This window comes from Papaver somniferum, chromosome 10 (genome assembly GCF_003573695.1).
Source record: "Papaver somniferum cultivar HN1 chromosome 10, ASM357369v1, whole genome shotgun sequence".
Classification (NCBI taxonomy): domain Eukaryota; kingdom Viridiplantae; phylum Streptophyta; class Magnoliopsida; order Ranunculales; family Papaveraceae; genus Papaver; species Papaver somniferum.
In genome coordinates this window covers 150,534,939-150,555,707 of record NC_039367.1, presented here as the reverse complement: position 1 = coordinate 150,555,707, position 20,769 = coordinate 150,534,939, and the positions used below count along the sequence as shown (strand labels likewise).

The 20,769-nt window shown below is 36.5% G+C and overlaps 1 long non-coding RNA gene across 5 annotated transcripts; it reads right to left on the bottom strand.

Annotated features, from left to right (window-relative positions):
* Positions 1-1,510: 1,510 nt before the first annotated feature.
* LOC113317411 lies at positions 1,511-4,770 on the bottom strand. Of its 5 annotated transcripts, XR_003343515.1 has the most exons (7): positions 4,547-4,770; positions 4,299-4,355; positions 3,996-4,077; positions 3,370-3,433; positions 2,809-2,882; positions 1,686-1,823; positions 1,511-1,604 (listed from the first exon to the last, which is right to left on the bottom strand). It is a non-coding gene; the product is annotated as an uncharacterized LOC113317411 (long non-coding RNA). The 5 variants fall into 5 exon arrangements; XR_003343516.1 differs by having other exon boundaries at positions 1,559-1,823; positions 2,809-2,897; XR_003343514.1 differs by having other exon boundaries at positions 1,559-1,823.
* Between the last annotated feature and the right edge of the window lie 15,999 nt (positions 4,771-20,769).

Sequence of the window (20,769 nt, the reverse complement as noted above, 5' to 3'; positions counted from 1 at the left end):
ATTTTGATTGCTTCAATCGAATAGAAATCATCAAAATAGGGTTTTAGTAGGAGTTACAGAGCCATGTTCGGTTAGGCCGATTTTCCAAAAAACCCTAGTTTACTAACCGAACTTCTTGAAAATGAAGAAAACGAAGAACAGTTCGGTCCTATTGGATTTAAAACTAAGTCACCGAACTCTCTGTTCGGTTGTTTCGCCAAAAAATTTAAAACTACAAAGTAACCGAACTCCACCCTTAGAACCGAAAAAAAACAAATCCAGTCTAACCGAACTGTGTTATTGTGGCCACTATCTTGAGTTCAAAAAAAAACCGAACTTAGCCAAAAGAGTTCGGTTGATTCGCAAAAATACTTTTAACCGAACTCCTTGTATTAGAACAACAGAATTCCATAAGTTTGGTTCCTTCGCAAAATAAGGATATCACCGAACTTTAGTTTACGAAAATAATGAGAAGTCCACAAGTTCGGTTCGTTCGCAAAAATGTTAAGTTTTCTTTGTAACCGAACTCTACCTTTGAAACTTCGTAATCGAACTCTACCTAATTCGCCAAGAAATAAATTTCGTAGTAACTGAACGTTTGCCTAATTGCATATATGCATATATATGCCCAGTTCGGTTGATTCGCAAAATATGTTGAAGTTTGCGAACCAACCTAACTTCTAACACTAGATTACTTTTAACCTGCAGTTCGGTTGGGAATTTGGTTGCGTTGAAGTTTGCGAACTAACTGAACACACAAGATGTACCCAAATAAATTGTTAAGTTCAAAGTTCGGTTACCTACCATTTTATCCTAGGTAACCGAACATTAGACTGTACGACCAAAACCTCCATTAACGAGCGAGTTCGGTAACCTGCGTGTTTGGAAAACGTAACCGAACTACACTTTCAGGTGTGTTCGGTTACATGTTCTTGACATATGGTAACCGAACTGACCCAAATCTACATAAAAATTTTCATTTTTTTTGAAAGTTTGGAGCAATTCAACCAACATTATCTAAGTTTGAAGCACACCTGGTTGGTAAAATCCATCATTTTTCATGTTTTCCTTCTTCATCTTCTCTAACTTTACTCTCTCAATAATTCTGCTTCTTTAAAAAAAAAAATTTGATTTTTTAATCTCACTAATTATCTTTAACTTAATCATCTCACTAATCATTACACTAACTATTATTAACACTAACTAATCATCACCCAAAATTAATCAGGAGGGTAATTTAGGTATTAATATAAATATCCAGATAAGGGGTGACCTAGATTTACTTCTAATATCTTTCCCAAAAATAAAGGGGAAAAAGCGGTTCAGTCCAAAACCCCCCGAAAAATAATAGATTAGTCCATCTCGTTCCAACTAGGAACAGATCAGTCCAGAAAATGTATAAAGACGCTGCTGACCTCCACACGTGTTTTATAAAGCACACGTGAAACGAGTGGAAACTGTTTTGCAACTGACAGATTCAACGTGGATGTGACACGTTTGCTCAAAAAAAGAAACTGTACGACAAACTTTTAAATAATATAAAAAATAATTAAAAACAATTTAACTTTTAAACTGCTCGTCCAAAATCGACAAACTTTATATATTTTGAAAGTATTTTCCGAGACCTACAAAAAGAGTACACATATGACTATATAATTTTAATTTAAAAAAAAATAATTTACATTTGTGTGTACAATTATGTATACCGGTGCAAAGATCCAAAAAAATCCAAACTCCATGATAGCCAAACTGCCATCCTAGTCCGCACAGACAGAAAAATATCAACCATGCCAAGCTCCAGTTGGATAACAGCTAGATTTGTAGAGGTAAGTTTAGCAGATAACCTGCATCGAGGAAAAAACAATGAACATAAGAAATCGCAGCTTGAAAAGAAAGTGATTATCCTTTCACCAACATCCACATAAGAAATAAAGCAAAAAAATGATCAAAATAAAAAGTTAGGCGGTTTATGGTCAGAGACACAATCCATGTGGGCATTACTACACAAACTTAATATTGCTTCGAAATATCCCAGTACAGTGATTCATTGCACTTTACTGAAAAGGAGATTACTAACATGCACAACATTAATCATACTCACACCCATACCTACTTTTTCATGAGAAGTATATTGGTGCGTCAATATATTCATCCATGTGAAACATTCCTAAAACCAATCCTTCGTAGCCACAAACAAACCTACCTTTTCATTGAAAATACACTGGTGCACCAATGTGTACACCCCTGCAAAATATGCATAAAATCGATCATTCATATTCACACTCGGGCACACTTTTTCATGGGAACTATACAGGTGCAACAATGTGTACACCCCTGTAAAACATGCAGAAAAACGATCATTCATAACCACACACAAACCTACTTTTACAGGGGAATGACAGAGGTGCACCAATACGTACACCGCTTCAAAACATGCATAAAGATTATCATTCACATCCACACACAAACCTATTTTTTCATGGGAATTACTTCCCACGGGTGCACCAATATGTACACCGTTGTAAAACAAGGGAAACCTACTTTTTCATAAGATTTACACAGGTGCACCAATATGTACACCCTGTAAAACATGTAGAACCCAAATCATTCATATTAACAATCAATAAGTGTACAACTATATACACATTAACTATCTACATGTGTATAATTATGTACACATTAGGAATCAATATGTTATTTCATTAAACGAAGGTTGTACTTATCAAATTTAACTAAGAAAGCCTAAAGCACACAATCATGTTATCATTTAGGAACAATATTGACGTAGGAATCACCAAGGGAACCAAAGTATACAACTATAATAAATACCTTGCACCGCGTTGCATCATCTTGTACAATTATATACACGCCTACAAAATGATCCGGTCTTTCCATGTCTCCCCCTGAGTAAACACCACCTATCATATTAAAGATGTAAACATAAAATAACAATTAAATCTAAAATAAAAGATTCTTGTATAGTAAGAAGCATGTTTACAATTATGTAAACACCAACAATTAACACATATATGATTATGTACACATTAATAATCAATAGGTGTACAACTATGTACACATATTGTCTACATGTCTATCCAAAACATATATACCCAAATGATCCTATCTTTCCATGTCTCTCCCAATTATCATTAGTGGCCAAAGAGAACTTAATGCTAATGTTCCTGCGGACATAATAACAATAAATTCAAGGGCTGAATAGTAAAAAGCTTCAGGACAAGTAACAAAGAGTTTTAAAAGGAGTTGATGTTAATGTGTACACACTGTTCTTTTACGAACATAACTGAAGAGTGGTCAAAACATAGAGATTTATTAACACAAACCTAAATGTAACAAAGAAAAATAGCCACCCAAGAGCTAGGTTTTACTCACATCAAAAGATAGAAGTTGGAGCCACACCAGAAATGCAAGGTTAAAGTGATAGTGCATGGGACACCTGGAAACAAATAAAAATTTACATAATCCCTATTGTTAAAAATTTATCATCTTAAAAATCCCCTATTGTTAATAAGATAATTTACTTCTGTCACTCACGTCAAACACCAATACTATCACTTGCCCTTGCAGAGGTAGCATTCGAAATTACTTGAGCTAAACAATTTGACAAAACTTCCTTAACCCAAGACTCTATTTCTAAAGCCACCATGAATCTTTCACATTACTGACAAGAAGTCATGGATCTCCACATGTGTACCAGTTTGTACACCCCAATTATTTACGCAAGCATAAGCTTATGAAGTCGTTTTTTTCACATGTAAACCCTAATTATTTTGTGTACCAGTTTATACACCCCATTAATTTATCCCAAACATAAACTTATAGTCATTTTACGAAAAATGATATTGCAGGAACCGTAAAATTCAATAAAAATATAGATTTGATAGGATCCATAAAAATCAAATTCCTACATACTAAACTCACCAGCTTATAACCTGATGTGATATTGAGCTTGTGTCATTTAAGGAAGTGTAAGTGTAATGCAAGTTGAGCTTATATACCTACACAAATATTAATTGAGCTCCTCAAATGATCACTGTCCCCCACTACTTCTTCAATCATCTATTCAACGGTAGTCCCTTTCTACATTCATAATAAAGGATAAAAAATGGTCATGTACAAAAAGAAATAGTGTTTTAAACTTTCTCAGATAGTATCCTAAAATTGGTACAAACCCATATTTGGTATCACAATCATGAACAAGCAGGTACACAAGTTTTAATTAGTACTTGGAACATTCTAAGAACTACTCAATCTTGTAACAACAGTAACAATAAGAAACTTCAAAATGAACCATCGTATACCTCAACATCTCCGGTTTTGATTGTAGCGGAAAAAATAATCCATATAACCCAAGTTTCCTGACATTTCAAGTACTCATTTATAACTTTACCCGAAAATTCATAACATAACATATATATAGAAAAAAAAATCCGAGGACTTTAATTCCATTCTACAGAGGGGAAAAAAAAAAAGATGATTCTTATTTTCCGATCGAGAACTAGAATTCAGAATGAAAATCTACTGTATAATTTGAGGAAGAAGAAAAAACCTTCTAATGCTTCTTCTCAATCTCCTTTACGTCTATGTTTTATTTAAATTCTCCTTCAAAATTTCGAAGACCCAATCCAATAGTTCATTTTTGCGAAATCTCCAATGAAATTGTTGAACTGATATATTTGGTTACGCTATCTATTGGATCATATTTTTTATGATCAATTGTAATAGAAGCAGACGAAGGGAAGGAGGTAGAAGAAGAAGAAAACTTAGATCTATTTTGTCTCCAACTGATTTGTTTCTCTCTCTACAAAACATCAAAAACATTAAAAGGTTATTTAGGGTAATAACAATAACTGAATTTTTCTAGATCGGTAATATTTTGGACTAACTCGTATAAAAATGGATTAAAATGTCATCGTATTTACAAATTTGGATTGAGTACCAGGTCTGAGATGGTAGGACTAAAGCGTCCAAAGCCGACCAACTTTGAGACTAAACGTCAATTTCTAGATAAACCATGGTCTCAAAAAAAAACCATGGTCCCAAAAAATCGTTCATTTATGTCACAATTTTTCTAAATCCGAAACCCTAACAAGCTTGAGAGAGCGTGGAGGCCCATCATTAGCCCACAGGTCGTCTTGGTGGAGCTGTTCTAGAGTAGTAAGTAGTAACCCACGTTCTATTAACAAGTAAGAACGCGTGGTCATTGACCGAGGAAGGCCCTCTTAATCATATCATCGCGCGTTTTTCACAAATACCATGATTGATCGTATGAGGTATTGGTATGCTCTGCCTAGGCTCAGATGATCAACTAGACATCCCATAATATCTCACTTCTGGTTCTAGACTTCTAATCCATGAGCCTTTTTCAGGCTTTCACTCTTATCTAATATCTTTTGTCAACTAATTCACCAGAAGTTTCATGAGTTGGCTGTTCATCTTTTCCCCAGCATTTGGGTTAGAAAAATCCAAGTTTTTCAACCAAAGCATTAGAAATATAAGAGTTCTCTGACTGAAAACCTAGTTTCAGAACTTCCCATGAATCTTTTACGAGGTAACCTAGTACAAGCCTTAAAAGCAAAATTGAGAGTCGACTCTCAACCTTGTCAAAAACAAAATTGAGAGTCGACTCTCAACCTTATCACTTATCAAAGTTTATGTGTGAAGCCTTGGTCCTCGCATTACCCAGAATATGATTCCTATCATTGAAAACCTAATTAGGGTTTGCATTTTCAAGAAACTCATCTATTAACAAGCACATGAATGGAATTGCATTTTCATGAAAGCAATTACGCAATCCCAAACCAAGCAAACGCTCGAGATCAGTGGGACAATTGGACCTGTGACTCCACCTGCCTTGGGGGTTTGGTTAATGCCATTTTCTCATTCATGCAGGGTGAGTAGCATTAGAGGCTTGACAGCAAAACGGCATGAAATGCAGAATCTTTCACATATTCGAAATCCAACATAGTCGAAAACAAATTAATGTAATTTGACATTCCAACGATCCTTCTTGCAAGAAATAATTCAATCAAAATTAAGCATGGTAGACTTCAAAATAACCAGAAACATTTTCTAACACTAATGGTAGATCCAATCTCATATTATGTAGAACAACCTGATACATCAGACATGGTTATTTCTTGAAAATTCTTTATAACCTTCTTCACCCATGAGTAACAACAAACAAAACTGAAACCGCTAAAAGAGGAAAATCGAGCCCAGGAAGTAACCCTTGCATTTGACAAAATGGCTGAATTAAAAAATTTACTTGAGAGGAAAAATGATAGTGCTGAGTGAGGATGGATGATTTTTGGAGTATGTTAGAGTTTCCAGGTAAAACCAACATTTTATTCATAGCCATGATTCGTAAGATCATTATAAAGAGAGAATTTAAGATAGAATTTTGAGTATAAAAAGTTTGGCTAGTGAAGAGTTAGAAGACCAGATCTTGATTTAATTTGTGAGAAATGAAAGCTGCGGAGTTCTATTTTGGGAGAGAGACTCGTCCCCTAACTCACAATTTATATGAAATTTTTTCCAAATCCGAAACCCTAACAAGATTGACTGAGCACATAGGCCCAGTATTAGCCCACGAGTCGTCTTGGTGGATCGGTTCTAATAACAACTTGCACTGATCGAGGGTGGCATGATTGGTTGTATTCGATAAAGGGTGTAAACGGATGCTTATAGAGCATGAACACAAATTTTGTATGATTTTTAGCATTTTTTGCTGACTTATATTTTTATAGATTTTGGCTCCGGGTTAAGAATCATACTTTCGTTTGCCAATATTCAAGAATTTACACAATTGATGGAGCAAAAGAGAGCTGATTAAGTATTAAAATTTCTGGTTACAGATATGCATTGATGAGTGCAGGATCAGCTGCATTTAAAGTTACTACTAAGTTAAAATTGGAGTCCAGGTACATTGTTAGGAAACAATTTTCTCAATTAATGTCTATTTCATGAGGTTTCTATGTCGCAAACCAAACAAACACACAAGACGTGTGACCCATGGTCAAATTGCTTGTTCCTTCCGGTTGTGGTTGTGTTCGACCTGTCTGTTCCCATAGGATTTCTTCAAGAGACATCATTAATGGATACCCGTTGAAAGTGTCTGTTCATGATGGAAAGACATCACCAAAATGCATGAATCCCTCTTTAAATAGTGAAGGCTTTCTTCCATTTCAATCATCAAAAACTCTCTCTCTAAGCATCTTCAGAATCAAATACAGTGTGTTTTTTTTGTTGGGTCAAGGAGTACAACTTTTGAATCCAACAACGTTGATAGGGCTTCATTGTATCCTGACAGCAATGCAATATTTCACTGAGCCGATTATAGTCGCCAATTTATTGGGAACGGTCGAAATAATTGCTGAAAATAATCGCAAGGCCTTTAAGCTCCAGTGATACAACATTACCTGAATTTCCAACAATTTTGTTATTCTTGCAGGATGAACAGTAGTGGATTTTTGACAGCAAACGACATGAAATGCAGAAACTTTCATATTCAAATGAAGGGACTTCAATTGTTTGAGCTACACAACTTAAAATGGGAACATAGTCAGAGAACAAATTATTGTAAATCAGACATTCTGGTAATTCCATTAAAATTAAGGTAAGCCAAGATCAGTTGGTAAGTGAAGTAAAATGTTGCACAGAATCTGGAATGAAAGAAAGAAAATCTATGAGTTGAATTAGTACACTGCTACTTTCTTGGACATACAAACAAACCGAAAGGACAACTCTCACATAAAAATCAAGCAGGTCAGTCACGAACTTGTTGGATTGTATGGCACATGACTAGGCTGAGTCGTGTACGACTAAACTTGACTTAGTCTAACTAGTGACGTGTCCAGCATTATGCACTTCAGCACAGCATGTGTCGATTATTATGCCTGTGTTAGTATAGTGTAATGAAACTACTTCTTTATATCCATGAGGGATCTCTTATTCTCTTGCCGGAGAACAGAAGTTTGTGAGATTCCATCCCTTATTTTTATGAGTAGCAATCAGTAAAGTTTGGGTAAAGAAATATATGGTCCTCAAAATTAAAATCAAAGTAGTATTTTAGTTCAATCTGATCAAGGACACAGACTGAAGTTAGCAAGCATATATGAGCAACAGGGAGACAAGGGAATATTGCAAAACGTGTGAAGGTATGTACAGTTTCATTTTGTAATTAGGTTGTGGTGAACATAATAAATTCTAGATCCTATAATCTACTCATGGATTGTTTTGTTAACATGATTAGATTTGTCTCAATTTCTAACAGAACTCTCATCGTGATTTCCTAAATAAATAAATAAAATCAAAAATAATTATTCAGATTAATGTAGTTCAGATACTCAACTATAAAAATTGATTTGTTCAAACTTTCATATCAAATAATGAGCAAAAAACTAAGAATTTTTTTAAGCAACAAAACAGGAATCATTTATTCAGCAGGAATGGTAGATCTCATACCATTTAACAACATTCAGTGATACATAAGATATGGTTATCTCAGACACCGGGTTGATGAAGATTGGAGTGGGTTGAATCCGACACTCAGCCGCATCTGGAGTTACTAACTTAAACCGGGCAGGAATCCGACACTCAGCTCTCCCAGATTTCTGTAAACCCTTGCATATTTTCTGAGACCGTATATGTCATTTGGCTCTCCAAGTACTGAACTTCTCAGCAAACCTTGCAGTACCTGATGTTGTTGTCCTCGAATTTTTATTTATTGTCTTAGCACGATGGTGCGATCAAAACCAATGGTGCGATCAAAACCAAAGATCAAAGACTAAAAATCACGACCAAATTTGACTTTAGTCCGTGGTATGACGCTAAGGTAACGAGTATATTTATTCGAGCGGACGTATAATCAACGCCTGATAGTGGAGCGTAGCTATTAAGTTCGCCCAATTGGGACGGCCATAAAGTTAACGCTCATCATGGGACGTTGATATAATAAACGCCGGATGTGGGGCGGCCATAGAGTTTACGCCGTGACATGGGACGGTAATATAATGTACGCCCAATGGGGCGTTTATATAACTTCCGCCCGGAGAAGGGCGTGCATATAATCACCGCCCCACTGTATTAGAATCGTAACCAGTATAACCATAAACAGGATTAGCTTTAACAATTTTGAAATCCTCAGTATCGCAGTTATAACCAAGCGCATATGTGTACTGGATTGGCGTTGAATCTTCATTCCACGGTGATACATAGTATGTTTTATCCTTTAATATTTTCTTGTATTCTTTTGTAGTCGGGTTCCAAAGGTAAACATTAATGTCATCTCCATCCCGAGTATGGCCAGTCATTAAAATCACACCATTACATGAGCCATGAGTTCTAATGCTTAGGTTTTCCCACTTAACTATTAGAGACTCAAATGACAATTCCTTCACATTAACAGTTTCAAAGTAATCACCTTCAAATGTTGTTAATGATGATGATTTTTCTAATTAGCATATTCAGAAGAACATCCCCTTAAAAGAAACTTACTAAATGGGGTGGTGACTTTACAAACGCCTGTCATCGGGCGAACTTTAAACAACAGCCTGGTCGGGCGGACATTTCAGCTTCGCCTGACTAGGGCGTACATTATACAACCGTTTGACCAGGGGACGAAACTTATACAAACGCTTCATCCGAAGCGTGCATTATATAAACGCCCGTTAACGGGCGAAGTTTATAACTTCGCTCGACCAAATTTGGTTTTGGTCTCTGGTCCAGACCAAATATGGTCTGGAATTTGGGTATAGTCTGATTTTTGATCTTTATTCTGTTCGACTGCGTCACGTGTCTGGACCAAAAAATTGGGTTTGGTCGCCCATTGCAGTTGCTCTAAGAACCATTTCAACGAACAAGTTCCGAGACCAAATTCACCGCCAAATGAAATACTACCGAACCAAAGCATTAGAAATAAGGGAGTTCTGATTCCACCCCAAGTTTGAAAACTTCCCATGAATCTTTTACCAGGTAACCTAGTACAAGCCTTGAAAACAAAATTGAGAGTCGATTTGTGCATCATTATTTCCTGATGCTTCATTCTGAGTGCAAAACATCATAGATTATAGAAGGGTTAGTGTACAATCCACTTTTTATGATCACTACTTGGTCTCAACCTTATCAGTTATCCAAGTTTGTTTGAAGCCTTGGACATCGCATTACCCGGAATATGATTATATCATTAGGATTTGGATTTCCAAGAATGTCATCAGTTAAACAAAGCACAATAGAATTGCATTTCATGATAGCAATTTCATACTGGCAACCAACAAGCGCTCAAGATCAGTGGGACAATTAGAACTATGACTCCACCTGCCTTGGGGGTTTGGTTAATGCCATTTACTCATTCAAGCAGGGTGAGTAGCATTAGATGCTTGTCGGAAAAACGGCATGAAATGCAGAATCTTTCACATACAAATGGCTCAAGTATTTGTGCTACACAACTTAAAATCTCAACATAGTCGGAAAGCAAATTACTGTAATTTGACATTCCGACGATCCTTCTTACAAGAAATAATTCAATCTAAATTAATCATACATTCCAAAATAACAAGTTTACAGTAAGCATAGTAAACTTCATAATAACTAGAAATCAGCAATGGTGGATCCAATCTCATATTATGTAGAACAAAACCTGATACATCAGACATGATTATTTCTTCCAAATTCTTTATAAGATATTTCGTTTGTTTGTGCACCTTTTTCTCCCATGAGTAACAACCAACAAGGAACGCCTCGATTTGTTCATCGAGCACAGCATAACCTCTCCGTCAGTTAATGAGAATCCTAAAGATGAAAATTGAAGGCATGAAGTTACCCTTCAATCTGCGGAAGTTCTTGATTTAAAAAATTCACCTGTGAGGAAAAATGATAGTGCCGAGTCCACAAGGAGGATGGATGATTTTGGAGTATGTTAGAGTTTCCAGATAAAACCAATTTGTAAGATCATTATAAAGAGAAAAATTAATGGAGAACTTAAGCAGAATAGTTTGGGTACTGAACTGGTTAAAGACCAGATCTAGATTTGGAGTAAAATGAAGGCTGCAGAGTTCTGTTTAGGGAGAGAGACTCGTCGTCTAACTTACATTTTATATGACAATTTTTCTAAACCGGAAACCCTAAAAGTCTTTAGAGAGCATAGAGGCCCATCATTAGCCTACTGGTCTTCTTTGTGGATCTGTTCTAGTGACCCAAGTTGTGATATCAACTTGCAGCAATTGACCGAGGGTGACTGGTGGCGTGATTGATTGTACCGATAGGGGTAAGTTGATGCGGAAAGGGTAATTTGCTCATTGAGCTGTCATGAACACAAGTTTTGTATGATTTTATGCATTTTTTTTTGTTTTGTATTAGCCATATTTTTACGGATTTTGGCTTTGGGTTAAGAAGCATACTTTAGTTTGCCAATATTCAAGAATTTCACAATTTTTAGTTATTGTTCAAAATATAGGTCGTACATGGAAATTGTGTTTTTGTTAACTGTATTAGGTTCAATTTACCAAATTTGAGTTTCTTTCTAGCTGCAGTATTTTAGGTTTCAGAATATGAGCTCTATTTATTTGATATTTGGGTTTTTTCACAATGACATTGCAAATGCAACTCCCCTGTCTTCATGTTGGGTCTATTGAATACTACTCCAAAGCTACATTACTGGGGACTAGTTAAAAAAATTTAAACCACATTTTAAGTCATCTTACCAAACAAACACAGAAAACCGTGGGAAAATTTAACCTATGAGTGAACCTGCCTAGCTGGTTTGGTTGATGCCATTGTTTCTTGCAGGATGAACAGTATTGGATGCTTGACAGCAAACGACATGAAATGCATATAATCTTTCACATACAAATGGCTCAAATATTTGAGCTACAGAGGTTAAAATCGAAACACGAAAACAAAATACTGTAAATTACACATTCTGGTGATCCATCTAACAAGAAATTATTCCATCTAAATTAAATTAAGCTAGATTGGTTGCTCCAGTTAAAGGAAAATGTTGCTGGGATTAGTACACAGGACCTTTCCTTAGACATACAAACTGAAAGGGCAAGGTCATTCAAGAACTGTCATCGTGATTCAATTAAGTAGATTTTCAGAAGCAACCATAGAGGCCAAGGTGGTTCAGATACTCAAATATAAAAACTGATTTCTTCAAATTTTCATATTAATAAAATAATTAAAAAAAAAAAGGAGAACAAGAACTAAGAATTTAATTTGCTTCACAAAAACATAAAAAACTAAAAACATTTATTCCACAGTAAAGGGTAGATACCGTATTATTTACAACAACATACGGTGATACTGATACATAATGCGGAATCACCGAATCCACAAGAAAGAAGTAAGGAAATCACCAAAAAAAAAAGCCATGGAGCACCGTGAAATGTTTAAGGAAAATTACTCAATTGAGAGGAAAAATCATAGTGGGAGTCCATAAGGAGGATGGATGATTTGTGGAGTATGTGAGAGTTCGGATATAAGAGCAAGTCTTACGATGGAATCCAACCTATTTCAAGTGTGGAAAAACCATTGAATGTCAAGTCTAGTGGCTTCCAAGTTGGAGTCTTCCACAAAAAATCCAAGCAGAGTTCCACGGTTTTGTGGAAGTGTCCGTGGAATCTATGTGAACGCCAATAAGAATAGCGCAGTAGAAGACAAGAAACGCTATTAAGTATAGCACTAAAAAAACGCTATTAAGAATAGCATTTTTTTTATCTGTAGATTTAAAATGAGTTGTTGAAATCTAACGGCTGCGAAAAAAAAACGCTATTCTTAGAGCATCCACAACCATCGACTCGATTAAATACCAAAAATCAGACCAAATACTAAAAAATTTTGGCATTTTCGGAGTTGTAGCGCAACGGGGACAAGACTAAAATTTAATCTGAAGGAGCTATAATCTGCGTTTGATAATAGGCGGACTTTATATCAACGTTTGGAGGTTAGGCGTAGATTTCGGATCCATCCCATTTTCTTTAGACGTACATTTTACTAACGCCTGATGCAAAACGAATTATATACATTCGCCTGATTCCTAACGGATGCTATACCTTCGCCTGATTCTAAACGGATGCTATACCTTCGCCCCACCAAATTTGATTATAGTCTGTCTCGGCTGCCAAATCCAGTCCCAAACCCTAGAATAACGGACTATGTTTAGGTTTAGTCTCACCCACTACGTTTCAATTCACGACCAAATTTGGGTATAGTCCCCGGATATGGTCGTGATTGTGGATGTTCTTAATAGCACTGAGTGCTATTCTTAATAGCGTTTTTTTAGTGCTATTAAGAATAGCGTTTTCACTATTCCACCATTACATTTGCACTTCCATCCACAATTCTAAATGCTGAGGTGGTGTGGAAGATAGAAGATGGATGGATCCACCATAAGACTTGCTCTAAGAAAACACTTTACTCGTAACCATACAAAAACATTGTGATGAGAGAATTTTAATAGAATGAGTTTGGATGGTGAAGAGTTGAAGGCTGCATAGTTCTGTTTAGGGAGAGAACTCACAATTTATAGTTGTCATTTATCTAAATCCGAAACCCTAACGAGCTAGAGAGAGCGTGGAGGCCCATCATTATCCCACAGGTCCTCTTGGTGGAGCTGTTCGTCTTGGTGGAGCTGTTCTAGAGTAGTAAGTAGTAACCACGTTATATTAACAAGTAACAACCCGTGGTCACTGAGTCATCGACTGAGGAAGGACCTCTTGGGGTAAACCTATGGAAAACGCCAGATGCCTTAAACCTCGTAATCATGTTTACCATGATTGATGATCAACTAGACATCCCATAATATCTCACTTCTGGTTCTAGATTCCTAATCCATGAGCCTTTTTCAGGCTTTCACTATTATCTAATTCTTTGCTAACTAATTCACCACATAGTGCAACAGAAGTTTCATGAGTTGGCTGTTCATCTCTTCCCCAGCATTTGGGTTAGAAAATTCCAAGTTTTTCACCGCCAAATGAAATACAACCGAACCAAAGCATTAGAAATAAAAGAGTTCTGATTCGGACCCAAGTTTCTAAACTTCCCATGAATCTTTACCAGGTAATCTAGTACAAGCCTAGTAAACAAAATTTAAAGTCGACTCGCAACCTTATCACTTATCAAAGTTTATGTGTGAAGCCTTGGTCCTCGCATTACCCAGAATATGATTCCTATCATTGAAAACCTAATTAGGATTTGCACTTCCAAGAAAGCCATCAATTAAACCAAGCACATGAATAGAATTGCACTTCATGATAGCAATTTAATACTCGCAACCAACAAGCGCTCAAGATCAGTGGGACAATTCGACCTATAATTTCACCCACCTGCCTCGCGGGTTTGGGTAATGCTATTTTCTCATTCTTGCCGGATGAGTAGCATAAGATGTTTGACAGAAAAAAACGGCATGAAATGCAGAATCTTTCACATACTGATGGCTACACAACTTAAAATCCCAACATAGTCAGAAAACAAATACTGTAATTTGACATTCCAACAATCCTTCTTACAAGAAATAGTTCAATCTAAATTAAGCATACATTCCAAAAGAATGAGTTTACAGTAAGCATAGTGAACTTGATAAAAACTAGAAACATTTTTTAAACAGTAATGGTAGATCCAATCTCATATTATGTAGAACAACCTGATAATACATCAGACAATGGTATTTCTTCAAAATTCTTTCATTTTTTTGTGCACTTTTTTCTCCCATGAGTAACAACCAACAAAACTTGAACGCCTCAATCTGTTCATTCATTATAACGAAACCTCTCGGTCAGTTAATGAGAACCCCAAAGAGCAAAATGAGGCAAAGAAGTAATCCTTTTTTTTTTGATACGTGAAAGAAAGATTGTATTAGAGAAATAAGAATTTGAGTACACCGAGATCTGAAACACAAATTACAGAAATGCAACTTTCAATAGAAAGAGCAAGGCCTGACTCTGAGGGGCTAAAAATTTCTTTACAAACTAAAGCCCATTACAAAGCCTAAGACACACAACCTCAATCAAGCTTGGAAGCCCAATACAACTTGAACAATATTAACGAACAACCCATTACAACGTGTTTGAGATACCCGATTACCCGGTTCACTGTAGAGAACCCAGAACAACTAAAAACCCTAAGTAACTGCATTGCTACCAAAAACCGCCGCCGACCTCCATATGGACCATCACTACCATCACGAATTATATCACTGCAAATCTACACCCAGATTATCAACAGAAAACCAGCACCATTGCTGATTAATAACTGAGATGGGAAGCCTTTTCATCATCAAAAATCAACACACTAATCGATTAAGAAGAGAAAATGAGAGATGGTTGTAAGGGATGGGTGTAGGAGATGATATGTGGTGTACAAGGAAGTGTTTTAGTGGAGATTTAATTTAGATTGAGATCTGGTGGATGCAATTATGATTTCGATTTGTGAAAATTAACACACGATTCAGTTGATGGGTGTATGAGATGTATTAGTTCTTCAAACTAAAATGAGGTGAGATATGGGAGAAAAGAAAAGAGGATATCATCTTCAAATCAGGAAGTTGAAGATATATGAGAGAAGAGAGGGATTCGAGCCATGGCTGAGAGATGGGAAAAAAGAAAAGGGGATGTCATCTTTAAATCAGGGAATTGAAGATAAAGATGGGAAGACAGAGATTCAAGCCATGGCTGAGATGCATGAAACATAAATAAAAACTAAAATTAAAGATGGAGAACAACAGAACGATGAAATCCTTGCTCGGATCTAGTTGAAGGACTAGATCCGAACAAGAAAGAGGCGGCTGAATGTAAAAGCTAGGGTTAGGAGAGAGGATAGAGAGAGGGAGAGTGCTCCTTGCTTGTGCAGGCAGTTTTACTATGACATTTCTGTTTTCATTAGCACTAATAATAGGATACTCATATAGCTCCTCCATATAAGAACTAATAACAGGAAGTCCAGATTTAATTGTGGCAGCGGAAGGCCTGTTTCGTGCACCCACATGATCTTCATTAACGCTCTTCCCCTCCACACAAGAGTTGTTACTTCCAAAATCAACACCAATCACATCACTGTCCTCCCCAAGAGGTTTTGAACTAAAAGATTTATCTAGATTCCCCAATTTCTAAATAAATGGATGCCATGCTGTTGAGCCAGTTGCAGGCAGACGCGTAGCTAGATTCAGAGAAGAAGATCTCAATCGAAGCAAAATGGAAGTTGCCATTGATCTACAGACGAATAAGAGAGGAAAGAAAATTTCACTTGAGAGGAAAAATGATAGTGTTGAGTCCACAAGGAGGATGGATGATTCTTGGAGTATGTTAGAGTTCCCAACATTTTACTCATAGCCATGATTTGTAAGATAATTATAACGAGAGAATTTTGAGTATAAAGACTTCGGGTAGTGAAGAGTTAGAAGAGCAGATCCAGATTTTGTGAGAAATGACGGCTGCGGAGTTCTGTTTTGGAAGAGAGACTCCTCCCCTAACTCACAATTTATATGACAATTTTTCTAAATCCAAAACCCTAACAAGCAAAGAGGCCCATTATTAACCCACGGGTTGTCTTGGTGGATCTGTTCCAGTAACCCAAGTTGTAAACGGACACGGAACGGGTGGTGTGCTCTCATAGAGCTGTCATGAACACAAGTTTTGTAGTATGATTTTAAGCATTCTTTCTGCGTTGACTATACTTTTATCGACTTGGCTTTGGGGTAAAGAATCATACTTTTGTTTGCCAATATTCAAGAATTTTCACAATGGATTGAGCACAAGAGAGCTGATTAAGTATTAAAATTTCTGGTTATAAATATTTGCATATGCAATGATGAGTGCAGGATTAGCTGCATCTAAAGTTACTACTAACTTAAAATTGGAGTCCAGGTATATTGATTGTTAGGAAACAATTTTCTCAATTGATGTCTATTTCATCAGGTCTCTATGTCATTATAATGTGAAATTTGTGAAACACACAAGTTAAAAATTATCGCAAACCAAACAAACCCGTCTTGCGTGTAATCCGTGGGTAAATTGGACCTATGAGTGAACCTGCCTTGCTGGTTTGGTTGATGACATTTTGTCATTCTTGCAGGATGAACAGTAGTGGATGCTTGACAGCAAACAGCATGAAATGCAGAATCTTTCACATTCAAATGAAGGGAATCAATTATTTGAGCTACACAACTTAAAATTGCAACATAGTGATCAGCAGAGAACAAATTACTGTAAATGAAGGGATACCAGTTAATCAATTGAGAGCAAATGAAGCATACAATCAACTTTTTAAGATGTTAGCATATATAGGGCTCTCTCACACTGTATCTACGTTTGATTATGTGTGAAGCCTTGGCCCTCGCGTCACCAGGAATAGGAATTTGCATTTCCAAGAAAGTCGTCTATTGACCAAGCGAAATTGCATTTTCATGAAAGAAAAATTTCATACTAAAAAGCTAATCAAGCACTCATACAAATTTCATCTACCAATCCACCTGCCTGGCGGCCATTTTCTCATTTCTGCAAAATGAATGAGAAAATGCAGAATCTTTCACATACAAAGGACTCAAATTATTTGAGCCGCACAGGTTAAAATCGTAACCATAGTTAGACTTGGGAACAAAAAACTGTAATTTGACATTCCAACTAGCATACATTCCAACTTAAATATAAATGTAAGGAAAATGTTACTGAAATTGAAAAAGAGAAATGAAGGCTGCGTATTCTGTTTTGGGAGAGATACTCGTCGTCTAACTCACTTTCCAATTTATACGACAATTTTTCTAAATCCGAATCATTTTTTGTTACTTATGGTCTTAGCAGAGTTGTAACTAAGGTTGTAACGGAAATTATTTTTTTTTTCTTTCTTTGTGTTGATTGTATTATGTTGATTTTACCAAATTTGAGTTTTTTTTTTTCTTTGGTTCATAAAATTTTAAGTTTCAGTTTTAGAATTGATGCTAGAGGAAAAAAACGTAGAAGCAAATGAGCTTCTATTCATTTGTTACTTCAATTTTTTTTATAAGAACACTCAAATGCAATTCCTTTACCTTAATGTTGGAGCAATTACAAAATGGGTAATTGGCTAAAGATAGACATTTTAATTGCACTCCTCGCTGTTGTTGTCCGGAAATTTTATTTGGTTCACTAAATTTACTTGAAATTACTCTTGGTCATGGGTACTACTGAAATGGTTATATTTTTAATTGCCCGCAAGTCGCCTTGGTAGAACTGTTCTAGAATAGGGACTCACGTTCAAGTAACAAGTAACAATCCGTGGTCATTGACTGAGGAGGGACCTCCTGGGGTACCATGATTGATCGTATGAGGTATATTGGTATCACAATCATATGATCGACTAAGCCTTGTTCAGAAAAACTTATGAAAAACGCCAAATGCCTTCAACCTCGTGTGCTCTCTACGTTGCCTTCCCAGGCTCAGATGATCAACTGGACATCCCATAGTTGTCCCACTTCTGGTTCTAGTCCATCAACCTTTTCATGCTTTTACTATTATCTAATCCTTTATCAACTAATTCACCACAGAGTGCTTGATGGTAAGACTGCAAGAAAAAGTTTCGTCAATTGGCTATTCATCTTCCCCCCAGCATTTGGGCTAGTGTACAATTCACTTCCTGCATTGGTCTCAACCTTGGCCCTCGCATTACCCGGACTAGGATTCCTATCATTGGAAACCTAACTAGGATTTGCATTTCCAATAGTGTGTCATCAATTAAACCAAGTACATGAACGGAATTGCATTTTTCATGATAGCAATTTCATACTCGCAACCAACAAGCACTCAAGATCTTTGGGACAATTGGACCTATGACTCGTTCATGCAGGGTGAGTAGCATTAGATGCTTGACAGCAAAATGGCATGAAATGCAGAATCTTTCACATACAAATAGCTCATGTATTTGAGCTACACAACTTAAAATCCAAACATAGTCTGACATTGCAACGATCCTTCTTACAAGAAATAATTCAATCTAAATTAATCATACATTCAAAAATAACAAGTTTACAGTAAGCATAGATCCAATCTCATATTATGTAGAACAAAACCTGATACATCAGACATGATTATTTCTTCCAAAAAAGGGTTGGCTGATTGGTGCAATGAAACCTGATTTAATGAATCTTTTTGTTCGTTTGCCTACTGCAAAGGATGTTTGGGATGTTGTATCTCAAACATATTATGAAGGAGCTGATAAGTCTATTCTCTATGAATTAACTCGGAAAGCTATGTCAACTAAACAGACTGGTAGATCAATTTCTAACCTTTTCTCTGAGTTAAAATCAATCTGGCAATAGTTTGATTATAGAAAACCTATTACCTTTACGCAACCAGAGGTGATCAAGAAACGAAAGGAAGATATTGATGAAGAAAGAGTATATGTATTTCTTGTTGCGCTTGATGATGCTTATGATTCAGTTCGAGGAGAAATGCTTCGTACTGATCCTTTACCCAAGCTAGAAGCTGCGTTCACTATACTGAGGCGAGAAGAACAAAGACGCAGTACTATGTTAACTCAAGGGGTTGATTCTCAAATTGCTATGTCTGTCAGGAAGATTGAGAAAAACTCATTGAATACAAAAATATCTCAGCCGAATAATAGTGGGAGATGTGTTCATTGTGGGAATACAAAACATCTTTCTGAAAATTGTTTTGAAAAAATTGGTTATCCAGATTGGTGGGATGATTACCAAAAGCGTATAAAGGATGGAAAAGGGAAAGTTAAGGGTAAGGTAGCTACCTGTACAACTGTTGTTCCTACAACAACAACAACAACAACAGTGTCTGAACGAGGTAATACTTTTCTTACGTCTCTTGCTGATAATTCTAAAAAGGATAATGGTTGGTTTTTTGATTTTTGATTCCGGTGCTACTAATCATGTCCCCTTTCATATGTCCATATTAAGGGACAAAACTACTTCAACTTGTTCTGGTGTTGCAAATGCTAATGGCATAACTGATAGACCCATTTTTGTGTCTACATTGTCCTTAATTTTCTGTATTGTTGGTATTCCATTTTGTACTTATTATGGTGTTTTTATGTTTGTGTAGGTGTTTTTGGAGAAATACTCTTGTGCGGAAAAAGTTGCTCAAAAAGTGCTCTTTGGAACCCCGGAGGAGTTTTGCTATTCAGACTCTCAGTTTGGATAAGGGGAACCTCAATTACTAAGGGGCACCTTCTTGGCTATTCGCACCCCACAACTGGTTAGCGGGAAACCCCTTCTTCTTCACGGTTATACATATTTTGGCGGGAAATATGGTTTTGAAAATGCAGTTAACTCGTTATTCCCTGTGTCGATTTTTGACGAGTTCTGTTGAGAATTCTTAGGAGGAATGAGTTGGAATAATCCTGTTTAGTCAAAACATGATTTGTATGAGGCTTAGAAACGTGAAAAAAGGGGACTGTGTACGTGGACTTCGCAAAACAGAGGAGGAAGATACTCGGGATTATGCCGATGCTGATATGGAAAGATTGCATGTGTTTTGAACGTATTGACCCATTCCTTGATGATCTGGGAGCATGTTTGGAGCGTGTAGACACTGATTGACAGCGTAAGAAGGCAAGAAAGGAAAGAATATATCCCGAATTTATTCTTATTTACTGCGGAATGATGGAAATATTTCTGGAAGTAATGAGGCGATATTCTTGTACCTGTTGAGTATAAATTGGAGGCTTAGACTCAGAGAGAGGGGATGGAGAGTTAGGGGAAGAAAAGAGAGGAGTTTGATCGAGTTGCAGAGTTGGTTCTGCTGCTGCAGAAACCCTAGAACACGAAGAACATTG